This window comes from Protopterus annectens, chromosome 3.part0 (assembly GCF_019279795.1).
Source record: "Protopterus annectens isolate FY-2018-M chromosome 3.part0, PAN1.0, whole genome shotgun sequence".
Lineage (NCBI taxonomy): Eukaryota > Metazoa > Chordata > Ceratodontiformes > Protopteridae > Protopterus > Protopterus annectens.
The window spans coordinates 1,814,204,245-1,814,221,010 of record NC_056731.1 but is presented as its reverse complement, the minus strand read 5'-3'; the positions used below and the strand labels follow the sequence as shown (position 1 = coordinate 1,814,221,010).

General features: G+C 36.5%; 1 protein-coding gene across 4 annotated transcripts in view; it reads left to right on the top strand.

Annotated features, from left to right (window-relative positions):
• Nucleotides 1–16,766, top strand: part of ALS2CL (ALS2 C-terminal like) — a 2,758,770-nt gene that overhangs the window by 2,494,847 nt on the left and 247,157 nt on the right. The gene's annotated exons all lie outside the window — the stretch shown is intronic.

Below are 16,766 nucleotides of genomic sequence, written 5' to 3'. Positions count from 1 at the left end.
GAGTTACAAGCCCTCATTACATCTCTTCCTTTTCTCATCTTTCACAAGGATGGAGTATCCTTGGAAACTAATCCTCCTTTTTGCCTAAGTTTGTTAATAAAATTTGTCTAAACCAGCCTATTTCTTTACCTACTTTCTTTCTCAGTCATCACAATGTGTGTGGGTGAGTTTGCATGTTTAAACAGAGCTCAGATTTTATACAGACAAAACTAAGACTATTAGAAAGTTTAGTTTCTTTCCAAGTATTAATATGCAATTAAAAACGGAATACAAGTAAAACACAATGTAAAGAAAACAAATCATAGTATACAAAATAGGAAAAGGCAGTAAAGTAATACAAAATACAAGAAATCAAAAGCATATTAACCTTTCCCCTCACAGCAAGCTGTGGCATAGTCTGAGTGAGCTTTTCCAGTAAAGCTATTCCTCCTCCAAAACACTAATCGGAATGTATTGTTCCCACCATTCCCTCTTTTTTCAATGTAATTTGCTCCTACCCTTTTCTAAAGATCCCACTTTCAGTTATTTTATCTCTGTTACTATATTCACTACTTCTAATACTGTTGGTTTAGACTTTCATTTCCATTTTCTAGTATTTTTTGGTAGCCACCACAATTAAACTCAGTAAGGCTTTACTATGTCTAGGCAGTTAAGATCCTGTATAACAGCTCAAAAAACATTTCCTTAATTACACCAATTTCTCACCCGGTATTTCTGACAGAGTACTCTATAGAGAATTTTTAAAGTTTGCCAACTCATCACACTCGCAAAAATATGTTCCCCAATTACTTGTTTCTTCCCATCACACCTCCCACATTTGCAGTCTACCTGAGGAAAAATTCTTTGAAGTCTGTCTGCTTGGGGTATAAAAATAGCTATGCAAACACTTCCAAGCAAAAATCCAAAATCGTATAGACTTTGTTGCATATTTGGGAGCCATGCATATAGTATCCCATTATTTCTTTGTGAATTGCTTATCTAATCTCTCTTTCTAATCCTTTCTAACCTCCTCTGATTGATTCCTGTAGTTACCATGCAATATTTTGTATGCCTTACTAATTATCCCTTTTTAATGGCAGGTTCTGTTCTATATTCAGCTAAAAACTCTACCAGTGCTTTCCTTTTTGTTTGTCTTTTCTCTGATATCAATCCTTGATAGGGAAGGCAGTCTGTAGCTTGCAGTCCAAATGCTTTCTTGGCCTCTTCCCATCCTGTTATCTTCCCCTTACTTTCAATGCCTTGATTCCTTTGCCAGCTTTCTCCAATAAATTCCAGACCCCTCTTGCCTATTCTCTGTACCCGTAACCACATTCATTCCTATTGGCAGAATCTCCTTTCTTCATTCCTGTGCTGGCTTAGTTCTTAAGAATTCTTTCTGCTACTTTATAAACATAATATTCTTTATGGTTGCTATTATTCTCCTTAAGTAACTGCTTCCGCAATCTCTATTTCTTCAGGATCCCCCTGTCTCCTCATCATCATCCCTTTCTACTTTGAATTATAGGTTTCTGCTTGTGTTATTTATAGGAGCCTTAACTGTGTAGCTGTGAAATATCCCTTCAGATCAGGTAATCCCAAACCACCATGTTCTATTGGAAGAATCCACTTATCCCATTCGACTTTTGCTCTCTTCCCCTCAGAGATAAAATCCTTCAACTGTTTAGTAATTGCTATCTGCAACTTCTCTTGTGGTTAATAAAAATATGCCTGACCTGTGTATAAAACTGAAGGGACTAAAAGCATTTTCAATGCTTGTATCTTGCTATCCATATCCATAAAACAGAACTTCCAGTTTCTCTGTTTTTGCATTATCATTTTTAGTCTCTTCCCACATATCCTTAGCTGCAATAATGGAATCTTTTTAACCCATACTCTTAAGTACTTTGTTTTATCATGCCTCCATAAATATAGTTATTGTTGAACCAATTTGCATGTATGTACATTGTTTACAGCTATTGCCATTGTTTTATATTCATTAATGTTACTTGGTTTATTTTGTCCCCAGATAGATTTGCCTTCTTTTTTTAATTGCACACCAAGGACATAAAAGTAGTGTTTCTCCAACTATCGGATTACACTCCTGCATTTCTGCCTCAAACTCTTCCTTGCTTTCACTTACCTTATAGCTCCAAGGCTTCTACTTCTCATACCAATTGTTTTTCTTTGCACTCTTCTGTCAGGGGGGCCAAACCGCTCCATTCACCCTCGCTATGGTCAAGCTCACTCCGCTCCCCTATCCTCATTCCCACCCACCCCTGCATCACCTAGACTTAATACCAACACTAACCACTCTCCTAACTTCCCCAATCAAGAATCAGCCTCCATCTGCTAGTCACACCTCAATTAACCAATACACTATTGAACACTCCTCCCTGTCTTCACACAAATTACTTGCATCTGTCCTAAATCACTCTACTCCCACCACACTACACCAACACCCCTCTTTATCTACATCTTCATCACACAATCCAGGTAACCTACATTTAAAAAGAATACACACCATGCTCTTTCTCTTGCCCACACTCTATACCTTGCTGCTATCTGCATACTATCTAACATCGTACAGTCACCAACAGATACAACATGTCTGTAGCCCCACACTGTATAATACTAATACCGTCCACTCCTCACTGTCTTGCCCTGCCATCTCCTCTCAAGTCTACAATCACACACCTGTTGCATATTTCCACTTGCTGCTATCTGCATACTATCTAACATCGTACAGTCACCAACAGATACAACATGTCTGTAGCCCCACACTGTATAATACTAATACCGTCCACTCCTCACTGTCTTGCCCTGCCATCTCCTCTCAAGTCTACAATCATACACCTGTTGCATATTTCCACTTCAAACATGTAGTTCTCAGTAATACCACTGACCACTTCAGCAAACACCTTCACATACTCTCCAAATTGTCACACAAACATGCAAGTATATTAGCACAGATTTTCCGTAGTGGTGATATACACCCCAGTCCCGGGCCACATACTGCACAACATACGATCATGGCTACCATTCCACCCCTTCCTCTCATTAAAACTATAGACCTTCTCATTCTTAATATGAACCTTAGAAGCCTAGTTAACAAAATCACAGACTTTCATGCAGTCATTGCACAATACTCACCAGACATTTTCATAGCAACAGAAACTTGCCTAAAACCCCATATGAGACCCAGACATACTCCCACTAAGTTATAGTGTACAAGAGTTAGAATCAGGAAGAAGGGTGGCGAGATTGCAATCTTCTACAAAGATAACCTAAGCATAGACTACCTACTCGTCAAATACCCCTGTGATAACAACTTTGAAGTCCTAGTAACATGGCTCAGAATCAACCCAAAGAAAATTATTACCATAATAACCACTTACATATTTCTCAATAATACTCCCATGCCATTGAGGAACTCATAGCCTGGACAGCCTCAACCTACACCCATGAAACCATTATTACTGGCGACTTCAACTTAGACTGGAACACTTGCACTGGTGATAATGCCTCTACTTTCATAAAGCTACATGGTTTCTCCCAAACAATCCAGTTTCTTACTCAAATAGATAAACATAGCAAAAGGGAAGGTATCTTAGACTGGTCACTTATCAACAGTCCCACCCACAGCTATCTCTGCCTTCTAAATAATTTAAGTGATGATAGACCTACCTACTTAATCCATCATCAGCCCAACCCACCTAGAACCGTAGTTTACAAAGTCGTATGAAATACCAAAATCTTCTCCAATGAAGCATTTGTAGACATGCTCAGTAAATGCAGTTGGAGACCACTCCATCATCTCCATCTTGACTAGGCCGTAACATACTTCAATGACACATTTCTAGCTATTTTAAATAGCTTAGCACTAACTTGCGCATGTCATTATTAAAAATAAGAGATTGCCCTGGATATCAAAGAAACCATTATACTTTGAAAACTTAGGGACTAAACCTGGTTTTAATACCAGAAAACAAAAGACATTAAAAATCTGCTAGCATGCCAGCAGCTCCACAATCAAACAAAAAAACAACTCAGATTAGACAAAAAAACATATTATACAAGTATGCAAAACAAATATGAATACCATCCCAAAATGTTGTGGCAAGCAATTAACTCACTTCTCTACCCAGGTAAAGTTGCAACCCCAGAACCAACAACCAATAACCAAAGTGTGAGTATTGCCTCACAAATCAACACCTACTTTATAAACACCATCCTCTCCTTTGTTACAGGGAACAATTACACCTCACCATCTCTTCCACCTAATGTGGAAACTAACAACAACTCTTCTGACCTCAAACCTGTCCCAACTAATAATAAAAACAATGCTGAAAAAAACTGAAACCTTCTTCCTTAGCAGCTGACCAACTCCCTAATGAGTACCTCAAACTTTCAGCTGATGCCATAGCTCTGCCTATCTCCATTCTGGTAAATAGGTCTATAGCAGAACAATAGGTCCCAAAATTATGGAAAATTTCCTATATCACCCCTCTACATAAAGGAGAAACATCAACAGAATTCAACCATTACAGATCCATAGCCATCCTTTCCCCCTGTGTCACAATTCTGGAAAAATGTATCCACACTCATTTACTGCAATACCTGTTATCTCACAACCTTATCTCTCCCTCCCAACATGGTTTCAGACCAAAACACAGCACCACCACAGCCCTAATTAATTTCTCTAGCACTATCAACCAAATGAGACATTCAAATCAGCAAGTAGCATCAATCTTCTTAGACATGTCAAAAGTGTCCTACGCTGTCTCCCATCAGAAAATCCTTAGTACTCTTTCCTCACTAAACCTATCAAAGACTTCCCTCTCCTGGTTCCTAAGCTATCTTTCTGACACACAACAAGCAGTACGATGGAAATCCGAACTCTCACCACTTCTGTCTGTCTTGGTTGGAGTCCCCCAAGGGTCCATACAAGGACCCCTTCTTTTCACCATCTTCTCTAATGATCTAGCCTCATCCACAGCACACACTAAAGTAGTACAGTATGCAGACGATTCAACTTTAATCTACTCAGCAGATACCTTACCAGACCTCCAAATAGTAGCCCGACAAGCCTTTAATGATATAGAAACATATCTAAGTAAATCACAACTAGTTCTCAACGCCAGAAAGACGCAGTTAATGCTATTTACCAGAAACAAGCAATCACCGACTACCCCTCCTTTCTCCATTCTCTCAGCAAATAACACAGTCATCCAACCAGTTGAGCATACAAAACTCCTTGGAGTAAAAATCAACTACAAACTCAGATTTGACCAACACATAGCCATCACAATTAAGAAAGTTCACATCAAACTTGGCTCATTGTACAGAAGCAAGCCATTCCTCACTGACAATACCAGACTAGCCGTATCCAGAACCTTTCTCCTCTCTACACTCCTGTGTGCTTTCCCCTGTTTACTAACTTAAATAAATCAGACTTAACCAAGTTGGAAACTTGCTACATCAAAATAGCCCGTTTCGCAGCCAACCTTCTCCACCAAAACCCACCATTGTATTGCTCTACATAAATTACATTGTCTCGAGCTACCTAACCTTCCTCATCTCTACCAACTTAAATTCACGCACAATATTATCTTCCATCCTGACAGTTCCCCATCCCTCAAGGAACTTGTTCCCTACTCATGCCCACGAAGTCTAAGATCTATAGACAGAAACTTTCTCACAGTAAACAAAGCTAGCAACACTCATGTTAAAGCCCTATTCTCAAATCAAATAGCCAGATTATGGAACTCTCTACCCCACACCCTCCAAAACACACCTGAATCTGCCACTTTCAAGCAACTACTATTTGAACATCTATCCAAGAACTGGCATTGCTCCTGCACCAAACCTGACTGACAAGATATCTATAACTCTTTCAACGCACTGTCCACTCCTTAACTCATTTTCTCCCTCTCCTCAGTGTTTATTACTATTCAAAAAATATATGTAAAGGAACTTTCATTTCTTCATAACTATTATTTAATATGTACACACATCTAACTTTATTTTTCTTACAATGGTCTTCACTGAAATGTTTGTGTTTTTCTTTTTGAACATGTATCTACTGGTAAACTGTGTTGAATACTACTTTGTATAGACTAAGTAGATAATGCGTATTCTGCATCTTACTGTATGTATACTATTGCGCTATTTACTTATTGTATATTGCTTATATTTCTGTGGAGCTTTTCTCCCTGGGCCTCCACTGAAAATGGGTTTCTGGCCAAGTCGGACTTTCCCGGTAAACAAATGTAAATAAATAAATATGTTGTATCCTGAAAATACTTGAAACTGTCTCAGTGGCCCACAACACTGAAATGTCCTTTTCTGGTTTTATCAGGTGCAAAATAATGTCATCTGCAAATAAAGCCAACTTTTCTTTATTACCATACCAATTATATACTTGAATTTCTGAGTCCTTCATTTTCTTTGACAATTGTTCTAAATATAATGCAAATAGCAAAGGAGAAAGGATAACCCTGCCTTCTTCCTCTTTTCAAAAAGAACTTATCTGAGAGGGAACTCCATCCACTTTAATTTTCACCTCCAAGCTCTTATATATCCCCTAATTAACCATATTATTGTGTCAGGGAATGGGGATGCTTCCAGTGCTGTACTCATAAAAATCCCTGCTTACTCTGTAGAATGCTTTTTCTGCATCAAGACCCACAGGAGCCATTTTGCTGTTGGTGACTTGATGTTGCAGATTAATTGAGAGGCTTTTGCTGAGGCCTAATCTTATATGTTCTGGGAGGCTTTCGCAAGGATGTTTTTGTTACATCAACATATAGTATTCTAGTGTGTTCTGTTTAAACATTTGTGAATGTGGTTTTGGTTGAGTTGATCATACGACTATGCAATACTGAATGCATATTGTTCATCAGAGGGATGCTGCCATGTTAGCTAGATATTTGTGCCTTTCACAGACAAAGTTTTTTTTATTTAGTAGAAATTCATTATCAGTGAGTATAAGGCAGGTTACTACATTGCCCTAGGATACCTAGTGGCTAGGAGGCTGGTAACCTAAAGAGAACAACTTAGCTAGCCCTCCATATTGCCCAGTGCTTTAAAGTGTTAGCTGGTTAAATGCACAAGGAAGCTAAGAGAGGGCTATGGGGAGTACTGTTTGACTAGTATCAGTAGTGTTGACAGATTGACCCACAGTGTGCTGATGCTGTCAGTGCAGCTAGATGCAAATCACAACATACCGCCAAACGTAAGTATAGGCTAATGCTGTCTTGGGCACAATCAAGTAGCTGTCAACTAGGGGAACAACTGATGGCTGGGGAGAATAATTAAGGGAAAAAAATGAAAAGCCTTCACTACCCACAATTCAGCTTCAACTACTGTTATGCTGCACAGCATCAACTCAGCACTCAGCTGTGCTATAAATATCAATTAAATAAAATTAAAAGAAACAAGAACTAACTAGCAAGCAATGCTGCAATAGCCAGTGATGATCAATTGGTTAGAAAATGGCATCAGTTAACGTTCTGTCACAAGAATAACTACTACAGTTTCCGAGTTGTTCCTCAGTGCCTATTTAAGCAAGCTGTTTTAGTTTAAGAAAAAAAAAACAGTTACAGTTTAAATGCACATACTTCAGGAACAGGTGATGGTTTTTATGTTCTGTACCTAGATGATAGAGCCGTGGTGGTGCAGTGGTAGCATTGTCACCTCACAGCAAGAGCTTCTCCCATTCGATTCTCAGCTGAAGCGCCTTCTGTGTAGAGTCTGCATGTCCTCCCCATGGTTGAGTGGTGTTCGAAAGACATGCGTAGAATGGGCATGCCTTCGTTGAAGGTTGGGCGTTGAGCTGGCAGCTCGGCACCGTAAAAATCTACTGCCAATCATTAGCGGGCCGGAGTTCCGCTGTGGTGACCCCTAACCGGGAAAAGCTGAAAGAAGAACGAACCTAGAGATTCCAGATGATGACTTGCTGTGCCTGCTGTGGGCATAGAACTCAGAAATTAGGCTGTTGTCTGGCATTTCAAGAGCTAGCCATACTACATGTGATTTGTGGGATGTGCTCTGGGTGTCTTTTGTGATTGTTCCTTTAAAATCTTGATATTTACTTTCAATGCCCTACACAATCTGGGTCTTGCCTGTATAAAGACATCAAGAAACTCATAGTACAGGGTTGCTAGCCATTCCAGAGTATCATCTTGAAAACTCTTGCAGGTTGTCTTTTTTTCCTGTCGTGCACCTGCCCTCCAGAATCAGCTGCTGTCCTGGATTTGGCACTCAAGATGGAGTTTCTATTTCAAAGATCCCTAAAGTTTTATCTTTTTTTTTTTGGGGGGGGGGGGTCTGTTATGAGCCTGGTAGTGGTATTTACTCATGCTTTTGGGTCCTAAAGTTTTGGTCATTACAATTTTGTATTATTTTACTAATGATTACTTATGTATTTTTTAAACTGCAGTGCTGAATTTTACAGTTATTTATATATTGTTTGTGTATCTTGTAAATGTATAGAGTTCATGCATTAAATTATAATGCAAATAAGTAAATGGTAATTAAATTTTCTGCACCATGCATGAATATATTCCAGTATGTCCACAACATAAGTGCTGTCTTATTTGAATTTAATAAATATTTTTACACCTGTCTTGAAGCAGACTGAATTGCCATTCATTTATAAATTGGTCCAAAACTTTGATTTGAAGCCAGAAATTGCTTTCTACAGTTACATAAAATTAATTTGTTACTGCTTACTACAAAAGCTTGTATCACCAGTTTGCTCCAGAAAGAGTAGAAAACTTGAGATCTTCAAATTTTATGGTCTTGCAACATCAGTTTCATCCAGCTGCACTAGTTCTGAAAGTGTTATGCATCATGGCATCCTCTGTAACAGCAGATTTTCACATCCACATATGTATGAGAATTCTTCAGTGGATTCTTTCTGCCAGGTGGTCACAAGTTTCAGTCCCCCTGTCCTTCGTGAGCTGTGTAACTCTGACTTGCAAGAGACATCTTTCCTGGTAGTTAACCTCTCCATATTTTCTTCTAGGTTGCCCCTTTCCTCTACCTTCCTGGGCAGTGATAGCCATCACAAATTCCTCGTTTCTGGGATCGGGGTTATTTTGAGAGGAGGATGGCCCAAGGCATATGGAAGAAACAAACAAACGTAGGCAGAAAACAATTTAATATATCACAGCAAAGCTTTCGGGTGAAACCCTTCTTCAATACTAACAATCATTAAAACAAAAGCAGCTTGCTTTAAATAGGAGCAAAAAACAGTCACATGATAGCAGCCAAAATCACATGACCGACAAACACAATATAATATAACATATATACAAAATGCAAAAATATTTAAAATAGCGTAACACGCTGAATTTTACTTAAAACAGGCTTTAGGCTAAGAGTAGAATTTAATCCAGGTGAAGAATCCGCTGCTAGTCTTAAAATCCATTCATATTCCTTAATATCTAAAACATTATTAATATCACCACCCCTACTATGAGGTTTAACTAAATGTAGGCATCTAAATTTAAAGCAATGAGTATTCCCATGTGTTTTAATATGCTCGAAAAGAGCATTATTCTCAACCTCCCTTCTAACCTCTGACTTATGCTCAATTATACTGTCTTTAAGTTTACGTGTGGTCTTGCCCACATAGAATGCTGAACAGGCATTACAAGTAGCCAAATACACCACATTTACACTGTTACAGAATGCTACTGATTTAAAGTAAAACTCTTTTAAAGTAACAGGATGAATAAATGCATAATTAGGGGTAGCAGCAATGTCTATACAACAAGAACAGCTCATACATTTAAAAGTACCAATACGATCAGAGAAAGCATTCAGCTTTAAGCCAAAATTAAAATCTTTATAACATAATAAGCTTTTAATACTTCTCATATTCCTATATGAGTAGTAAGGCTTTTCACCTAAAATTCGCCTAACCTCTGGACAGGCCATCAACACAGGCCAGTATTTGGCTATGATATATTTAACAGAACCTGTTCTACTACTAAAGTTCATAACATATCTAGTTCTAACTATATTTCCAATGTTAGATCCTGATGTAATGATCACATGATCATTCATACACGCGTCTGTCCTAAGGTAAGGTTTATATGTAGTATCCCTATTAAGTATTACCATTCTCTTCAATTCTTCCAATATATCCAAGTCATAGCCATTCTTAACAAACTCATTGAACATTTCATCTAACTGTATATGAAATACAGAGTCGATTGTATTTAACCTACTGACTCGTGAAAATTGAGCTTTAACAATTCCTTTAAAAACATGGGATGCATGCATACTATTATAATGTAAGTATCTACTAGTATGCACATCCTTCTTGTGGATAGTAGTTTGTAAAGTACCCTCTTCTTTATATACCTTAACATCAAGGAAAATTGCTTCTTGTTCAGATATAATCTCCTTAAAAACCAAGAAGCTCGTACTACTGTTTAAATATACTATAAAATCTTGCAGATCAGAGCGTGATCCCTTCCAAACCATAAAGCAATCGTCCACAAACCTCTGGTACAAGCAAATATTACTGTTCAAAAATTTTACACCATCATGTATAAACTCTAATTCCCATTGATACAAGACTAGGTTAGCATATGTATTAGCAAGTGGTGTTCCCATCGCAACACCGGTTAGCTGTAGAAACAAAAGTTGATCAAACATAAATACATTGTTGCTCAGAACTAAGTCTAATAATGCACATATATTTTGAACATCACCTGTAGGTATATCTATTTTCTTACTCAGAAACTGTCTGATAGCCTCAATGCCATACTCATTTGGTATGACAGTAAAAAGAGAATTTATATCTAAGGTTACAAATAAATAACCTGAATCGAGTTTGTTACGTAGACTGTTATACCAAATTGAAAGTTTGCTTAAAAAATCACCTGTGTCCTTTAAGATATTAGGACACTCCAATAATAAGGGGTACAATCGCTTTTGTAGATAAACAGATATCGGTTCAGTTATCCACCCACCCCAGAGACAATGGGCCTCATGGGTGGGTTATCTAAACATTTATGAATTTTTGGTAACCCATATAATAAGGGAATAGTGGGACAGGGTACTGTAAAAAAGTGAAACAAATCTAAATCTATCTCACCATTAGTTTGTAGCTCATATATATACATATTGACATTACTAATGCATTTCTTAGCATCATTATATGATATTCTTCTGAAAGCATTCTTATCTTGAAGAAAACTGAGCATAGATGTCTTATAGGCATTACAATCCATAACAACAATAGCACCTCCCTTGTCAGCTTGTTTCATTACAATAGTATTGTCAAATTGCAGTTTCTTTAAGGCACAATGTTCATCATAGTTCAAATTATACTGTCTCTTCTTCTTAATGGTAGTCCCATATAACTTTCTCAAATCAGCTTCACATAAATTATGGAAAGCAGTTGTCACAGGCAAATTAACTGGTATAAAGGTACTACGTCTTTTGCAAGTATTATATGATATCATAGCATTATTTGAACCAAAAAGAACCTTTAAATTTATATTCCGAATAAATTGTTTTAAATCGGTCAAAGCTGAGGTTAAGCCATCCTCTGCTGTAGGAATAAAGCTAAGGCCTTTGTTTAAAACAGAGACATATGGTCCATCTAAGGGAATATCAGAAAGATTCAAAATACCTTGTGTTATCTGCAACTCACTTTCCCATGCTTGACAGGGCTGTCGTTTTTCCGTTTCACAGGACCGCCCGACTGTCTGGTTAAGGACTTGTCCCTTACTGCTATACTGCTCTGTACTTTCTCGGCTTGTTCCAATTGGAAGCGTTTCAGCGAAAAATTCAAAGGTAACTGTTGATTCTTCCTCATGATATCCTTAGTGTTCCCTGAAGATTCTCGCGAAACATCACCTTGAGTTACAGGCCCCATGCTACCTGTATTTGAAATTTCTTCATTCACTAGTAACACTGATGCAGAGGGCGTGGTTGTAGAATCAGACTGCACAGCCAAAGCAGCAGGATTTAAAGGAGAAATGCCAACATTCAGATTTAAAGTGGAAACACCAGCATTAGAGTCAGTGAAAGCATCCAATGTATCCAAAGATGATACAGTAGTTGTAACAAGTGATGCAGTAGTAGCAGGAAAAGTTTTTTTAGGGAATGTCTCAGTACTATCACGTAATTCAGTTATATTTTTGTTATTTTTTGGCCAAGAGAAGATACGTCCTCTTTGAAAATCGGCAATATCTCTTAATAACTTTCGTTTCTTGACCATCTCCAGGCGGTCATCCAAGGTATGCAGCCTATCGACCATTTGCTGATATTTAGGCAACGTATTAGAGAAGCAGGACATGCTAAGTAATTCATTTTCCATCTGAAAGATTTCATTTTTCAGATCTAATTCACTTTTTGCAAAGAAGTCATTCATTAGCACCATATAATCCAAGCTAAGCTTTAAATTAAGCTGTTGCCAACGTTTCAATAATTCTGGGTACGTATTCCCATAAGAGGGCATCTTGAGAATACGCAACCCTCTGGGAACAATACCCATATTCAAATAAGCACAAAAGCTAAAACGTTGCCATTGTAATCTCTTATATGTACCAACCTTTCTTTCAATCAATTCCAGTTTTCTGGTAAATGTCACAGTCTCTTCAACATCTAAAGTCTCATTATTAAAATGCCTACGTTTGTTTGTTTCTTTGGTATTCCTGCATTCCAGTCTTGTTTTGTTGGACTATATTTTGCTGGTACGTTGGTGGCCTTTGAGAGCTTTTGCTGCAGCCATGGAAAGGGATTATCTTTTGAAAACCATTTTAACTAAGGAAGTGAATCCATTGTTAAATCTTGTCTCTAATACTCCTGTGGAAGATGTTGATAATAATGAGACTTTAGATTGGGATTGACATCCGCATCAACAATGATGTTTATAATTATTTGAAAGTACAACACCCACACTTGGCTGTTTTGGTAGGTATTCCAAAGATACACAAGGATATAGAGGATCCCCCCTTCAGGCCAATCGTATCGGGTAGTAGAGCAAAGACATTCCCCATAGGAAAAGCTATTGATATCTGGTTACAGGACATTTATGCAAAAATTCCCCATCTGTTAAAGGACTCGTGGGATTTTCTTAGAAATTTTCCCACGAATACTGACACTGACAATCTGTACTATGTGACAATAGATGTTATTGATTTATTCTCATGCATTCCTAACAGACAAGGACTGGACATGTTTTGTGAAAGTATTAGAAAACACACGAATTTTGAATGGGATAAAATATGTCTGATTATGGAATGCATGTCTTTAGTTTTAGAACACAATTATATACTATTTGAGGGCGGATATTTTAAACAGAGTAGGGGAGTGGCAATGGGTTCAGCAAGTGCCCCTATATTTGACAACCTGGTTATGTTATACTGGGAGGAAGAAGTTTTATTTAAAAATGAATTATTTACACATGTCATCCACTACACAAGATTTTTAGATGATATATATATGTTATGGAAAGGTGATATTGAAGAGCTAAATAAATGTATTAATTTCATCGATAGCAGTGAATTTCTCAAATTCACGCATTCTGTAAACACCAATGGTATAGCATATTTAGATACCTTAATATCTCATGATGAAATAGGCTTTAAATCAAACATACATAGGAAAAACACCTTTTCGAATGACTATTTATTTTACAACAGTAATGACCCTAGAAAGATGCTACGTAATATTTTCAAGGGCCAGATTATTAGAGCGGCCAGGATGACATCTAGAAAGGAGGAAATGTTACAAGAGATAGAATACATCACTACTATGTTTAAAGAGAGGAATTACAACAGTAAAATGTTAGGAGATGTTAGACAATATGTAATCTCACAGTGGGGGCTTAAATACCAACCACTATTAGGGGTAGGAGACCCAGTAGAACATGAAAAAGATTTAGTAGGTGTTGGTAGGTATCAGAAGGCTTGTATTCTCCCTTATACACCTTATGTTAACAAAATAAAGGAAATATTGGAGAAACATTGGGCAATATTCAATGTAAACTCGGAATTATCCAAAATATTAGGTGACAAACCTCTGATAGTGTATAAAATGACACACAATTTGAAGAAAATCTTGGAATCGGGTAAGGAGACCAATTACAAAAGGGGTGAAAAAGGTTGTTTAACATTTACTAAGAAATGTGGTAACTGCAGCCAGTGTAGGTTTATTATGGGGCAAGATGTGATCACCTTGGGCAACATTAATAGGACAACTATTAGGTTTGAAAAGGGAAATTGCAACACCTCCTATGTTATATATATGGCCAAATGTCAAACTTGTACAGCATATTACATCGGAAAGACAGAACGAGCATTAAAAAAGAGAATTTATGATCACATTTATTGTATTAGAAGAAAAGACAAGAATAATGCCCTATACAGACATGTGGAAAAGGAGGGGGTTGACCACAGCTTTACATTTGGCATATTAGAAAATGTTAAACAAAATTTGAGGGGGGGGGGGGGCAACAGGAAAGATATGTTAAGTTATAAGGAAATTTGGTGGCAACTGTTTACAGATGCATCGACTGAACCTGGTTTAAATGACTCTATAGCAGTGAAACCACTATTGGTTAATTTGTAAACAAAAATAATTATTATATATATATTTATTAAAAGCCACTGCTTTTCCAAAAAGACTTACAATAATAGTATGTGTGAAAGTTTAGATATGTGATGTATTTAATAACATCTTTACACATGGAATTACGTATTGTATATAAATATTTTAGTACATTCTTAATTGAATTTTCAACATATATATATATATATACAAAAAATTTTTTATATATATTTTTTATATTTGTATTTATTTACAACAGTATAAATTTTAGATATTTATATAATTATACACAATGTATACAGAAAAACACACACAAATAGGAATTTTATGTAGTGCATCTAGTTTATTTTTGAACCACACTCATTATTATTATGTTTAATTATGATGTTTAAAACATGAAGAAGTAATTGAATAGATAGACAATTTTAATCAATTAATTTTTTTAATTAATGAAATTTGTAATTTTTTAATGTTTAATTAAACAAACATTCTAAAACTATTTATATTATTTATATTTTTATTAATTAATTGATATATTAGAAGTTACAAATTGTTAGGAATGAATTTTTAATGTTCATAATAATTGGATTGCATGATTAAATATGAGATACATAGTAATTGTACCTAAGAGCATTTAGAAAAAACCTTTGAAAGTTATTATGGAGCATATAGCCTTAAGCAAGTTGCACAGCAACAGAAATTTGCGCCAAAAAGGTTATTTAATTGCAGATTTGAATTGTTTGTTTGTTCTGATGAAGCCTACTTGGGATAGGTGAAAGCGCTTAACCGTGAAATTTATGTGATGAATTTTATATGTGAGTAGTTTCAATAAACATTTTGGCTGTTCCTGCTGTGTATACTGCGTTTCCTCTAATTTGGTGTGGAGAAGATAGCGTAGTGTACCCAATCTTTCTGATATTCCCTTAGATGGACCATGTGTCTCTGTTTTAAACAAAGGCCTTAGCTTTATTCCTACAGCAGAGGATGGCTTAACCTCAGCTTTGACAGATTTAAAACAGTTTATTCGGAATATAAATTTAAAGGTTCTTTTTGGTTCAAATAATGCTATGATATCATATAATACTTGCAAAAGACGTAGTACCTTTATACCAGTTAATTTGCCTGTGACAACTGCTTTCCATAATTTATGTGAAGCTGATTTGAGAAAGTTATATGGGACTACAATTAAGAAGAAGAGACAGTATAATTTGAACTATGATGAACATTGTGCCTTAAAGAAACTGCAATTTGACAATACTATTGTAATGAAACAAGCTGACAAGGGAGGTGCTATTGTTGTTATGGATTGTAATGCCTATAAGACATCTATGCTCAATTTTCTTCAAGATGAGAATGCTTTCAGAAGAATATCATATAATGATGCTAAGAAATGCATTAGTAATGTCAATATGTATATATATGAGCTACAAACTAATGGTGAGATAGATTTAGATTTGTTTCACTTTTTTACAGTACCCTGTCCCACTATTCCCTTATTATATGGGTTACCAAAAATTCATAAATGTTTAGATAACCCACCCATGAGGCCCATTGTCTCTGGGGGTGGGTGGATAACTGAACCAATATCTGTTTATCTACAAAAGCGATTGTGCCCCTTATTATTGGAGTGTCCTAATATCTTAAAGGACACAGGTGATTTTTTAAGCAAACTTTCAATTTGGTATAACAGTCTACGTAACAAACTCGATTCAGGTTATTTATTTGTAACCTTAGATATAAATTCTCTTTTTACTGTCATACCAAATGAGTATGGCATTGAGGCTATCAGACAGTTTCTGAGTAAGAAAATAGATATACCTACAGGTGATGTTCAAAATATATGTGCATTATTAGACTTAGTTCTGAGCAACAATGTATTTATGTTTGATCAGCTTTTGTTTCTACAGCTAACCGGTGTTGTGATGGGAACACCGGTTGCTAATACATATGCTAACCTAGTCTTGTATCAATGGGAATTAGAGTTTATACATGATGGTGTAAAATTTTTGAACAGTAATATTTGCTTGTACCAGTGGTTTGTGGACGATTGCTTTATGGTTTGGAAGGGATCACGCTCTGATCTGCAAGATTTTATAGTATATTTAAACAGTAGTACGAGCTTCTTGGTTTTTAAGGAGATTATATCTGAACATGAAGCAATTTTCCTTGATGTTAAGGTATATAAAGAAGAGGGTACTTTACAAACTACT